This window comes from Phalacrocorax carbo, chromosome 6 (genome assembly GCF_963921805.1).
Source record: "Phalacrocorax carbo chromosome 6, bPhaCar2.1, whole genome shotgun sequence".
Lineage (NCBI taxonomy): Eukaryota > Metazoa > Chordata > Aves > Suliformes > Phalacrocoracidae > Phalacrocorax > Phalacrocorax carbo.
Genome location: NC_087518.1, coordinates 52,399,158 through 52,412,985, shown reverse-complemented (window position 1 = coordinate 52,412,985; position 13,828 = coordinate 52,399,158).

The following is a 13,828-nucleotide window of genomic DNA, read 5'->3' as shown; positions in this document are numbered from 1 at the left end:
AAAATAAAATTCTGTTGTATGGATTTAAGAAAACAAGAAAAATTGTAACACAATCACAGTTAAAATCCCATCTGTCATCTGGAAAGAGCCAGGAAAATAATTGTAAAATAAAAATGAAGTGACATTATAATCAGTCTTTGATCTGCTCTGAAATACTTGGAGCACAGTGCAGGAACTCCTGACCAGAAGCTGAACAGGCTGCTCTAGCATTTTTGCTAGACTACAGCCAGTGTTGTTCTGCAAACAATAAGAGAGCCATGGGAGAAAACATGTTATAAAACTTTTTTTTTTTTTTTAATTAAAAATATCTTCAAATTTGAAGCACAGATGAGACAATCATATAACGGAAATATTACTAGGTGCATGTCATGACAATCTAGAAGGGTTTCTTTCTTCACCTTGGATTGGCAAATTTCATATCAGACATTCCTCTATGGAAATTACAGCCCAAAAGTACAGCAGGATCCAAAAAAGTCAAGCTTATTAAATTATCTACAAAGTTAGCCACCAATGTGGGTACATATATATGTGTCTGCCTACACATGTGCATCTGTGGGTGTATGTATACAAAATCCTCATATTATTAGTTTCTTTTCTGTGCCTGTGAACATGTTTCCATTTCCTTACATTAGCCTTCAAAATTATTTTACAATATGTGTCTCACAGACTTTAATGGCTTAGTTACCTAATGAACTAAGAATTTAAACAGTGAACACTTAGATTTGTTTGTGTTGGGAAATATGAGAGAAGGAACCTTCCTGAAAGTATAATAAACAGAATTTATAGTCAGCCAGCACTCTAGCAATGACAGAGCACAAGAAGAGTACCGGAGTCTGGCATTAATGACCTCCAAGGCAGATTGTTTCTGATGGGGTTATGCTGTACTTTTAGACAGAGTGCTCTAACCCAAATTCCTATAGTCACAGCCTTCCTCTTGTGGTGTTCAAAGGCAAACCACTGCCACGGGAAAAAAAGTAGTACATTTTGGTCAAGATTTCAGCAAAGGGCAATGAAACATAAAATAACATTGGAGAATAAACTTGTTAGCATCAAACCCTCCAATTCCCACTGAAGTCTTTTGCTTAGGAGCATGCATGCGGCAGTATTCAGAGAGCGTACACTTTTAAAGTGACAAATTCAAGAGGCACCCAAGCAAATACACTGACCTCCCTTCCCCTTCATGGTGTTTGGTTGAGTACAACAACTCACTGCAGTTCTTAAATACCATTCAGAACTACAACAGTGAAATTCGTAGCTTGTACTTAACAGAGACGCTCCAGGAGAGAAGATTGAATTACTTTTCCGAGTCAGAGCTTTCTAACTTGCCCTTTGTAACCTTGCTGCTCTCCTTTCCTTTCTACCAGTCTCAAGTAGAACATGCTGATAGCACAGATGTGAACTCAGCCTGATTTATCCAAATGCTATGCTATTTTCAAATATATCTTTCAAAATAATTAAATAATTATTTCCAAAATAATTAAATCAGACATTGCATTTGTATTCCTATATTACCTGTGGCCCGACCAATTTATTTTTATTAAAAAAAGAAAAATTATAGGCATTCAATGGTATGGACCAGGTTATGTTATATAGCTTGAAGATCATAAAGCAAGAACTGTCTGGGACACACTGAAGTGAGCAGGATCACCTAGGCCTGTCTTGTCTTAACTTTGAAATCAGTCTCAAGAGGAGAAGGAATAAAAGAAAATTAGATACCAGGCATCCCAGAGCAGATACCAGTAGCACACTGAACATGAACCAAGAGCCAGTCCATGTTATTAACTATTTCTTGTTGGAATGAAATAATGGAATGGGTTTGTCTATCCGAACTTCCCACTTCTCTTCCGACAGTTGCAAACAGCTGATGTTGTCCAAAGTATTCGGAGTTATTAGGAGATAAACCACAGGAAAATGGATGTGCTTAAAATAAATAAATAAGCCTTCAGTGTTCAGAGTCATACTTCAAATCAGATCCTTCAGTTTCTGAAGGATGACTGCCTTTTCTGCAGAGTTGGGGGGGGATACAAAGAATGGCAATATTATTGCCTGTGACTAGACAGACACGATGCAAGGTGAGCAAGAAGGAGGTACCACCCCTTTGTAATGCTGTAGTCTGGCTCCGTTCATATTGTCTCCATATGTTTTCATTTTTCAAAATTCCCTTAAGTTGATCTATTGTGTCATTTGGATTTTATGCGTACCATCACCCGCAGTCCTGGTGTGGCAGTAACTCATAATGCACATATAGGTAATCCCTTGGAGAAGAATTAATTACTTCACTGGAATTGCTGTTCTTTGGAACTTATTATCTTTTTGTCATCTTCCCTGGGAAGGGTTTTTGAGAAGAATAATATCTCTCTGCTCCCCCCATTGCTGCCCCTCATACTCCCTCATGACTGAAGCTTGAAATCAGTTTAAGATTCCTGTCCTCTTAAGAAACACATTAGAAATAGACTGGTATTGATGAGCATTTTCAGATTTGTGATCTGTGTCTTCCCATTGCTTGCCGGAGACCCTCCATGTGATTGCTCTCTGCAGCTATGAGTTCCCATCTGACACAAGTGACCCTTACAAACTGATGAAAGCAAAATAAACAAGCCTTTGAGCCATGCTGGATGGACTCCATTTACAGCACACTCCCTGTAGGAAAATAATAAATAGTCACGTATACTTACATAACTAATTGAATTACTTCCAGAATCCCTTTCCCCTGGCTTAACACTCAAGCTCATAAGGAATTGTTTGACAGAATTTATTTCTTTGGAAAGACGACTGCCTTCACCTATTACAGCTCTCGCACTCCTCAGTAATCAAGTGACCCTCACCTGAAAGCAAAGCCTCAGACCGAATCCTAGCACTTTCTCTTCTCCAACTACTGAATTTCATAGTAATATTTTATATCAGTTACATTTTTTCCTCCTGGGTCAGGGCAACCCCCGTTATCAATACAGGATAGGGGATGAAGAGATTGAGAGCAGCCCTGCAGAGGAGGACGTGGGGTACTGCTGAATGAAAAACTGGACATGAGCCAACAATGTGTGCTCGCAGCCCAGAAGGCAAACTGTATCCTGCACTGCATCAAAAGAAGTGTGGCCAGCAGGTCAAGGGAGGTCATTCTGCCCCTCTACTCTGCTCTGGTGAGACCCTACCCGGAGTGCTGCGTCCAGCTCTGGAGCCCTCAGCACAGGAGGGACATGGAGCTGTTGGAGCGGGTCCAGGGGAGGCCACAAAAATTATCCAAAGGCTGGAGAACCTCTGCTGTGAGGGCAGGCTGAGAGAGTTGGGGTTGTTCAGCCTGGGGAAGAGAAGGCTGCAGGGAGACCTTATTGTTGCCTTCCAGTACTTAGAGGGGGCCTATAGGAAAGAGGGGGGCAACATCCTTAGCAAGGCCTGTTGTGACAGGACAAGGAGTGATGGTTTTAAACTAAAGGAGAGTAGATTTAGACGGATATAAGGAAAAATTTTTTCTATGGGAGTGATAAAACACTGGAACAGGTTGCCCAGAGAGGTGGTAGATGCCCCATCCCTAGAAACATTCAAGATCATGTTGGACAGGGCTCTGAGCAACCTGAAGTTGAAGATGTCCCAGCTCACTGCAGGGGGCTTGGACTAGATGACCTCTAAAAGTCCCTTCCAACCTAAACCATTCTATGATTCCTGCTATTTTCAGAGGTCAAGCAGCCTTGAATTTACTGCTGTTAGACTCCAGAATGAAGACGGAAAGGGGCAGTGATTATTGCAGGAATCGTTGTGCTTCCATTGTACTTCCTAAATGAGTCCCCTTCTCCTGGCTAAAATAACGCCTTTAGCTTGCTACAAAACTTCATAATCCATGTCTTTGAAGATCTCATACAAGCACTTCCTGTAGTCACAGAACATGTCTCCAGCACTCCAAATCCAGCATCCCTCTGCCAAGAGTAGATACTGACAACTTTTCCATGTAAAAATCTGTTTCATTAAAAACATGGAAAGGGGAGGTATTGCTACCGACTTCCTACAAAATAGCCAGCTACAGAATATCTGCTAGGGAACAGGAGGCCTTTGTTCAATTTCCTCCTCACCCAGAGATTATTCAAACCTGCAAAGAGGACATAAAAGCACCCCTTGCTTTAAGGTACTCCTCAGTGGAGGCAGCCTCCATCTCACATGCTGAACTTGGCCACCCTGTAGCAAGGGTATCAGTGGAGACCAATGAAGGCAGCCATCTGTTGGTGAAGAATCTCTGCTCATGTTCGCTGGGGCCACAGGTAACATAGGAATAGAAATGCAAAATAATTTTCGTGTCTCAAGAACAGTGCAGGTCAAAAAAAGCACTCTGGCCTCACTCTACACTAGCCACCAGAACACCAAACGTAGCCAGTTTTCACTGCTGCGGCTACATTGTTCTCAGTTCTGTGAACTGCCTAGCGAACAGCCTGACCAGGTCTGTCTGCACAGACCACCAGCCACTCAGTGTACCCTCAAGTTCCCCGTGGCTCTGTACCAGCACTCTCAGCTGAACCTCTGGACTTGAGAGCTGATCATCTCTGTAGTCTATACAAGCTATTGCCAACTTGATTTGACTTTTACCTTCTTTTTAACTTAGGGCCATCCATTTACTAAAGCAATTTATAGAGTACTTCATACCTAGGATTACAAACAATCACATTACATTCCATATGGGTGTATACCTGTAACATTTCCTTTATACTAAAGTCTCTCAGTTTCAAAACCAACCAAGACTGGCTCCTGGTTGTCACTATTCATTGGTTCCTTTTTCCCTGTACACCCTAGGAGATAAGATGATTTATTGTGAAATCCTTTCTCAGCCTTGCCATTAAACAACAGTCCTTCTGTTCTATACATTGAACTCTCAAGGGTCTTCATGGTACCAATCTCAATGCATATTTTTGTTGACGTGTATCAGAACATAAATATTTGTACAAATGAGTCTACAAATTGTCATGTGACTGCACACACTACCTACCTAAACATATTAATGTGAATACAGAGAGCTAAAATTCACATGCAGCAATTCAATGGCACAGTGTTTTCTACTGGTCATCACACAACACAGTGGTGGAAAGTAAATAACAAAGGCTTGCATCAGAATAAGCAAATGAACAGAAGAAATCAGAATTCACACCCTCTTCATATCTTCTGTGCTTCTTTGTACCATATTAAGGTGGTTAGGAGTTTCTGCAGACTTTTTTGAATTATCAAGTCAGTTTGAAGCTTACCTGCTTTACTGTGAAAAGCTAAACAAGGATGTGTGTAAAAGTGATCCAAGTGCATTAGTGAAGTTTGGACAGTGACCACCTCATCCTTCAGGTGTTTCCAATAGGAGCTTTTATTGTTGGCTCCAGCTGGCAAAGCAACGCATGTTGCATAACAGAAAATGTTTAGGAAGCACTCAAATACTGAGGTAATCAATGGCAGGCAAGAGCCGGGGGGTGATAACGGGATGGGATGGGACAGGACCGGACCAACTGCACTGTTGCCCACCTACCACAACAGTGCTCTCCTGTCATTGCTCCAGTCCATGAAGCAGCCCGTTTCAACCAGTTTTTGAATGCATTTCTTAGCAGTACATAAAATGGACTTCTAACACTGACCACCGTTTCCCGATACCCCTTGCCAAACCCTCATAAAGGGTGAACCTGCCTACCAGATGCAGAGCACAAGAAGTTAGATCATCTAGGTAGACTCGTAACTTCAAACTGAAACCTTGCAGTGAAACTAAGGGGGGGAAGAGTCTGAACTCCTGATTTGTAGGAAAAATATCCATCATATCATAAAGATCAAAGATTAGCTTACCAAGTACAAAATACATACATGCTCCTTATAGTTCTCATTTTGAAACCTGGCTTTGGTAGCCAATATAATGCTTTCTACCCAGTGCTAGCCATCCCTAGGTGTTTCCATGCAGCAACACACTCATCTCAGTTGCAAGTTCTCCAAATCCAGCACACTCTCATGTGATACATCTGTTTCTCTAGCTAATCAGCAAAAATAGTGCCTAAATTATGCCTAGGCCTGCATTGAATCAAAAATTTAAATTTTCACTACATTTCATAATATAAGGAGTCCTCCAGAATAGAAAATACATCTCGTTATTGGCACTATCTGCATTATAATGTCACATTTTTGGCAAGGTACAGGCATTCTGTGATTCACAGTGCTGATAACTACATATTCTATCAAAATATGTTTGTAAAATCTCTTGGGAGAGATAAAGGAAAAGGAGACAGAGATCCTAACCAACTGTTCATTGGCCTTTCATTCCCTTTAGAAGTGCTGGTCCCTTTGAGAACATATTTTTCCCTTTCTTTTAAAACATCTTTACAACATCCTACTCAGAACATGTTACAAGGATTATTCTATGTCAGATGAAGTGTAGTAAAATACTGTTATGTGAAATGAAGCTTCTTGCTGGCACAAATATAAAATAGATTTGCTTCCATCTTTATGTTGAAATAGTAAATCACAGAATCAAACTGATATAAGCTATCACTTGGGTTGTTTGAAAACGTGCCAGCACATCAGAGGAGTACTGTCTTCCTGAGAATACACAATAGCAGATGATACACATTAAGACGAGGGCTATGCAAATAATTGATTTCGCAGTGTGCCTGGGGAACACAAAAACTCATTTCAGATTAGTCTGAAATACTCTCAGTTCTTGGGAGGGAAAACAAACAAACAACACCACCATCACCACTCAAAACAAAAGAAGGCATTTCATACTTAAAGTTTTTAACCTTTTGAAATGTGTCTGCATAAGGAGACAACAGAGGAAACATTTCAAATGTTTATTACACATTCTGCAGAAGAGTCACCAATGCTATTTTTCAGGTAGGCTTTGAAATGGTCACTGTTTAAAGAGGAAAAACTAGAAACACTTCAATCCTTATGCACATTATTAATGAAAGGAAATTTGTAGAATGGGTTTTATGCCTGCTGCATAGAATACAACACCAAAAAACTATGTACTTACATTCCCCCCCTGAACAAAATTTGAATTAAATTGTGTTGCTTTTCTGAAGCCTTGACAATATATTTAGCAAAATATCTTAACCCATTCATAGCTATGCTATAGGGTTCTACAGAACAGTATTTCATTCAGAGGAAAATTATAACCTTTCCATCTAAGGCCTGCCCATCTCTATTTCCTCATCCTCTGAGCTGTATTGCACATAGTAAAGGTTTTGTTTGTTCCATTTGTTTTTCATACATAGATCAAACTTAAAAACAACAAAAACTAAGAAGTGTGAATTATTTGTGGCATCAATAGTCACACAAGAGATATTCCTAAGCCCTCGATGGGCTTTGACTGCCATTCTCACCACAATCCCTTAAATATTCTGTATAAGTCTACTAATCCATATCAAGCCCTAGAGGTTTTCAGGTATCCATAAAACTAACAGAGTCATATTATTTTCTGCAAAGTCATTAAGAAGTTTTCTCTACTGTTCATATTTAGGAAGAGTTTTCCATGGCTTTCAGTTTACCTTTAGATAACAAACTCAGTGTTATCTAGCATGCTGCCTGTAGAAATTCAATAAGCAACAATTTTTTCACAGCCCATATTTAAACCTTAGCACTTTAATAGTATTCTACACCTTCAAAGCAAGCACTGTACAAAAATTTAAACAAATCCTCATAACACTTCAATGTCCACATTAGTTCTTTAATTTAAAAGAAGCAATTTCTACTAAATATAAAGAAAAAAATAATTCTAACAAAGGAAACAAATACAACATGCATTCGCTACCCTGAATATGTGGATGTCATGAAGCACTAGGCCTGCCTTAGAGACGACAAAACCCACACAAGTGAAGATATTCTGAAATGTGTTAGTATTAGAAAGCCAGCACTGCCCACACAATGTTTTGAGAACAGAAACACTACTAATAACACCTCATCAATACAGCTTCAGTGGTGAATCAACCATAATGAGCACATCCAAATCCTTCCACACTTCCCCAACATCAGACAAACTCTCAACTTGCCCTCCTCAGAGCAAATTCTGAGGGAAAAGCTGTCTATTTAGGAAGCAGCTCTCTCGCCTGGGTTAAAGCTGTACCTTCCAGGGAGGGTAACCTGCTTGTTCAGTGTTTAGAAGTAAAGAAACCACCCCGCCCTTTCCTCAGAAAGGCAGAGGGCAGCTGTGGCTAGCTTGGCCAGAGCTTCTGTTTGGCAGCTATTTTGCTAAAGCTAATATATTTGTCATGTCCTACTTGTTTACTTCTTTAGTAACTATGGGAGGCTTACAAACTCTATAACAGCTGTACTTAAGCATTTTAAGGACCAGGTTTTCAAAGTTATTTAGGCATATAACTCATTTAGTACAACCAGATTTAGACATCTAACTATCTCTGGGGCTCTAGGCCTTAATTCTGTGCAATCTGTCATTGCCCAATTCCAGTTAGAGTTAATCTGAGGATTTGGTGCAAGCAGCTCATTTGTGTCACTTCCTCAAATCAGGATGTCTTTTTCTTTCCCTGGCTCTCTCCATACGTACTAGGTTCTTCTTTCTATCATGTTAGATTTACATAGTTCAAATCCATCCCGGTGTATTGCTTACTGCTGGGACTTCACTCAATATCTCATTTCACTTTTAATTTAATTTTAAATTAGGTGCTAGAAAACCAAGGTGGACAATTGCAGTCTAATTTACGTAATCAAACTATGCTGCCAATGCCATCAGCTGACCACTTTCCTATAGATACCGTGAGAAACTCTTATTTCAAATTCAAGTTCAGAAACTGCCCAAGTTTAGCAAAGACATCTTTGCTGTATATAACAAGGTTACCTCACTCCCTCACATGTCACTCTGGGAAGATAAAAGGATATTAGAGGAGCTTTAACCACATAGGAAAAAAATGTCCTCTGTAAACAAGTCATTTAAGACAGTTTAAAAGAGCCTACCCTGTTCCTGCCACAGAGAGGAAGGGTTAGCTATAGGTCAGGGCTGGCACATCTGGGGTTGCATTTGCAGTGCTGAGTGCTGCTCTTAACCACAAAGCCACCCACTGGAAACCACTGTGGAGTTAGCCATACACTGAACAAGTCCCTAACTTACCTTATTTTGGTCCATTCAGTAGCCAAAACGTAAGTGGAAAAATTAATCTGAAGACGTTTTTTGCCCTCCCTGCCAGTTGTACCTGCTACGTAAGAGAAGTTCTCCCAAATTCTTTTGTACAAACTGCCTCTCAGATCTGCAAACTTGAAAACTTGACTGCAAAAGGGAAAGATGTGGGAGGCAAAAGACACAGAGATGTTTTTCCTGAGGAAGCTTAATTAATTGTTTTCATAGCACATTAATGACATTAATTGCTTTGGACATGCCAAGGTTTTATCATCGTTACCACCACAAACGGTCATGGAGGACAAGAAATACTCTGACCTCTGTACTTGATGCATCAATTTTAGATTGTGACTTGAGTGTTCTGTAGCTTTTTCTTTCAACAGATAATCACAGAACACATGATACTACAACAGAAAGCCCTTGTCATGCAAATAAAGGATATTTGGGGGATTAAAAGTTAGCAGAAACGGAGCATTTTTTTCTAATGTGTTTCTATAGTGTAGGAACCTCAACTCACCTTTTATGTATTCACTTGAGTCCATGCTGGTTTTATTCCATTCTGAAATTATCTTGGTTCAGTTAGAAGGCACTGCTCTCAGCTGAAATAGATAAATACAAAGGATAAGACAGCAATTAAAGGTTGCTTTTTTCCCAGCTTCTATACACACAGTTTGTCTTTACTGGCACTCACAGCTAGAGGACTACAGTGCCATCTCTCTCTCTGAACAATATTTGCAACAGCATTTAACCTGCCTTTGTCATAGGATGAAGTTGTTGTGAGGATGAATTATGTTAGTGTATGCTAAGCAGGCAATCATTACAGCTATTGTGCATCCCACCGTCTCTTTTATATAGCTACAGATAGTTGTCCCACTGCCATTTCACTATGGTCTTCCAGTTTCAGTAACACCTTATTGAATGAATGTAAAATCCCATTAATTTACATCCTCTATGGTATATGATTGAAATACTGCAGTTATGTAGCATGCCAAAACAACTAGCTCCTGCAGAAACAATGGTGCTGGATTACAAGGGAATACAGCTGAGACAGGCAGACAAACATGCTCAGCTGGCATACCTCAGGGGCAGCCTCTGCTCACAAGAACCCTAGGAAGGCTAGCAATGCACTGCTATATTCTTGCCTTTTGTGTTCTTGTCAACTTATCTGAAAGCAGAGATGAGGGAGAATTTTTGCTATGTCAATTCTACCACTGGGTGTACAGGTTGCTCTAAAGGAAATAATCAGCTGGACAACTGGTTTGATGCTGTGTTAAAAAGATCTATTTGGAGACCAGCAAGTTGGTCTATCCTGGGGGGGATTTCAGGGGCATCTCTCATGTGTCCCAGAAGGATGTTATGGTAAGCTGCACCCATTAATGTTCCTCCTAGTGCTGAATTCACAGCATTCAAAAAAAGCTTCATAAGGCAATAATGCCTGTGTGCCCTTCTGCTCTAACCAGCATCATCTTTGGGCATTTGGTAGGATCCTTCTTTATTCCTTAGCAGTTGTCACTGCATTGAATTTCCAGCTTGCTGAGATATGCTGGCCTCTAGGAACAAGCATGGATAGCTGCAGCTAGCACCCTCGGCTACCTCCAGTTACCAGCCTAATTACAGGAAGAAGTTCAGTGTCTTAAATGACAAAGAAGAAATTTCTCCAAGCAAGCTGGTAGCTTTCCTAGGAATCTCACATATCTGACTGAGGAAGTTTAGACCTGGAGATAGTTTTCAGCAACCACAGAACTGCAGAGATAGGCTTGACATGCTAGTCCTGCAGAATGTCATTGATCTTTGTTCATATAAGCAGTTACACATTTAAGCCAATGTGATTTAGAAAGTGTCCTGGTCAGCCTTGGCTTACAGGTCATAAGTGGTGGTGATCTGGCTAACTGGACACATGTGAGGAAAATTACGTTAGGAAAACACAGGATGAAAATTTCAGCTCCAATTAGTCCTCTGAATTCAAATTAAATAAGCCTGTACAAATACTAGTGGTGAGAAACCCATTGCATCATGGAAACAGAATTTAAAACAAAATATTTTGCTTCTTCTGTATACTAGTTTACCTTTACCCTTCAGGTCACTAACTTAGAGGGTAACAGGAAAGGAAGGGTAAAACAAACAGGAGCTCAAACCCAGTAGATCCTTTCCCTTTGTCTCTCACAAGACAAAGTTTTTCCCATACAATCATAAACTCCAATGGGAAATGAACTGTGATTCAGTGACCTAAGAAAGTTCAAAGCTACTAAAGCAGCAAATCAGCACAAGTGAGCCAGAGCCTGTGCTAACAAAGAACACATGCTACCAGTGACACACTTGGAGGCTAATCTTCAGTAGCGCTGAGCACTCACAATGGCAACTGAAGCCAAGTGGAATGGTAGGAGATCAGCACATCAGAAGATCAGGCTCTTTGATTTAAACACTATCCTGAGGCACAGAAAGCCTACCAGTGGGATGAAAGAATGGAAGACAATGACTGTCAGCAAGAGTAAAGCATTCTGGAAAAACAAGTTGAAGCCAACAAAATCATCTCTTCTGTTTCCCACTCCTCAAAAAGTCATAAAACTCAGCACTGTAAGAATCCAGGGGTGAGAAATACCTGCGGAGAGGAAAAAAATGATAAGTGGTGCAGCAGCATTTCAGAACTAGGTTTTTTAGGGTGACTGCTGAACAGATGCTTGATGGGAATACTTTCACCTATGCCAGCTGGATCCTTGCAAATCCATGGGCTCCGCCCAATGGGATGTACCCATGAGTTCTGAGGGAACTGGCGGATATTCTTGCTGAGCCACTCTCCGTCATCTTTGAAAGGTTGTGGAGGACAGGAGAGGTGCCCAAGGACTGGAGGAAAGCAAATGTCACTCCAATCTTCAAAAAGGGCAGGAAGGAGGACCCGGAGAACTATAGGCCAGTCAGCTTCACCTCAATCCCTGAAAAGGTGATGGAGCACTTCATCCTGGAGGTCATCTGCAGCATGTAGAGGACAAGAAGGTTATCAGAAACAGTCAACATGGATTCATCAAGGGAAGATCATGCTTGACCAACCTGACAGCCTTCTATGATGGCGTGACTGGCTGGGTTGATGAAGGGAGAGCAGTGGATGTTGTCTATCTTGACTTCAGTAAGGCATTCAACACTGTCTCCCATAGCATCCTCACAGGCAAGATAAGGAAGTGTGGGTTGGATGAGTGGACAGTGAGGTGGACAGAGAACTGGCTCAACAACAGAACTCAGAGGGTTGTGATCAATGGAGCAGAGTCTGGAGGGAGGCCTGTCACTAGTGGTGTTCCCCAGGGGTCTGTGCTGGGTCCAGTCCTGTTCAACATATTCATCAGTGACCTGGATGATGGGATAGAGTGTAGCCTCAGCAAGTTTGCTGATGATACCAAGCTGGGAAGAGTGGCTGATACGCTGGAAGGCCGTGCTGCCATCCAGCGAGACCTGGACAGGCTGGAGAGCTGGGCCCAGGGGAACCTCATGAAATTCAACACCAGCACGTACAAGGTCCTGCACCTGAGGAGGAACAACCCCGGGCACCAGTACAGGTTGGGGCTGACTTGCTGGAAAGCAGCTCCGTTGAGAAGGACCTGGGAGCGCTGGTGGACAACAAGTTGACCATGAGCCAGCACTGTGCCCTTGTGGCCAAGAAGGCCAACAATATCCTGGGCTGCATTAAAAGGAGTGTGGCCAGCAGATCGAGAGAGGTTATCCTCCCCCTCTGCTCTGCCCTAGTGAGACCATATTTGGAGTACTGTGTCCAGTTTTGGGCCCCCCAGTTTAAGAAGGACAGGGAACTCCTTGAGCAAGTCCAGCAGAGAGCTACCAAGATGATCAGGGGACTGGAGCATCTCCCTTATGAGGAAAGGCTGAGAGACTTGGGTTTGTTCAGCCTGGAGAAGAGAAGACTGAGGGGGGGATTTCATAAATACCTATAAATATCTAAAGGGAGGGTGTCAGGATGATGGGACTAGGCTCTTTTCAATAGTGCCCAATGACAGGACAAGGGGCAATGGGCACAAGTTCTAACATAGGAAGTTCTACCTCAATATGAGAAAAAAATTATTTCCTGTGAGGATGCCAGAGCAGTGGCACAGGCTGCCCAGGGAGGGTGTGGAGTCCTTTCCCTGGAGACATTCAAAACCCACCTGGATGCGTTCCTGTGCCCCCTGCTCTAGGTGTCCCTGCTCAAGCAGGGGGGTTGGACAAGATGATCTCCAGAGGTCCCTTCCAACCCCTGCCATTCTGTGATTCTGTGATTCTGTAATACCTAAGAGAAGGCTACTACGTTCTCCAACTGGTAGAACCCATCTCTGTGAACTGGTGGTGTAGGAATCCATCTGCTCCTACAGAAGATAAAGCACAAGCAGATACCCACATACACAGCCCTATAACTTGACTGCCCACCTGTTCAGCAATTTCCAAATCTGCATAAATATAACAAATATTTTATTGTGAAATACTCTTTCTAGTACCTATAAATATGACAGCTTATTGCAGAGTCTTGATTCAAGAGTATTTCTACACCCTTGCTTAGTAATTGCCTCACCCACTGACAGCTACAGCTCTATCAAGACAATCCTAGTGATATTCGTTATGCAGCATATACGGTATTACAATACCAAATGCTTACTGAACACTAAAAACATGTCACACTCTACTCTTTCACCTCACCAACCAAAAAGGAAATGTGAGTAAAGCTTGGCATCTTTGGTAACCCTGAAAGAGGAATCAAATACATTTCTATTAAACACCAGTAAA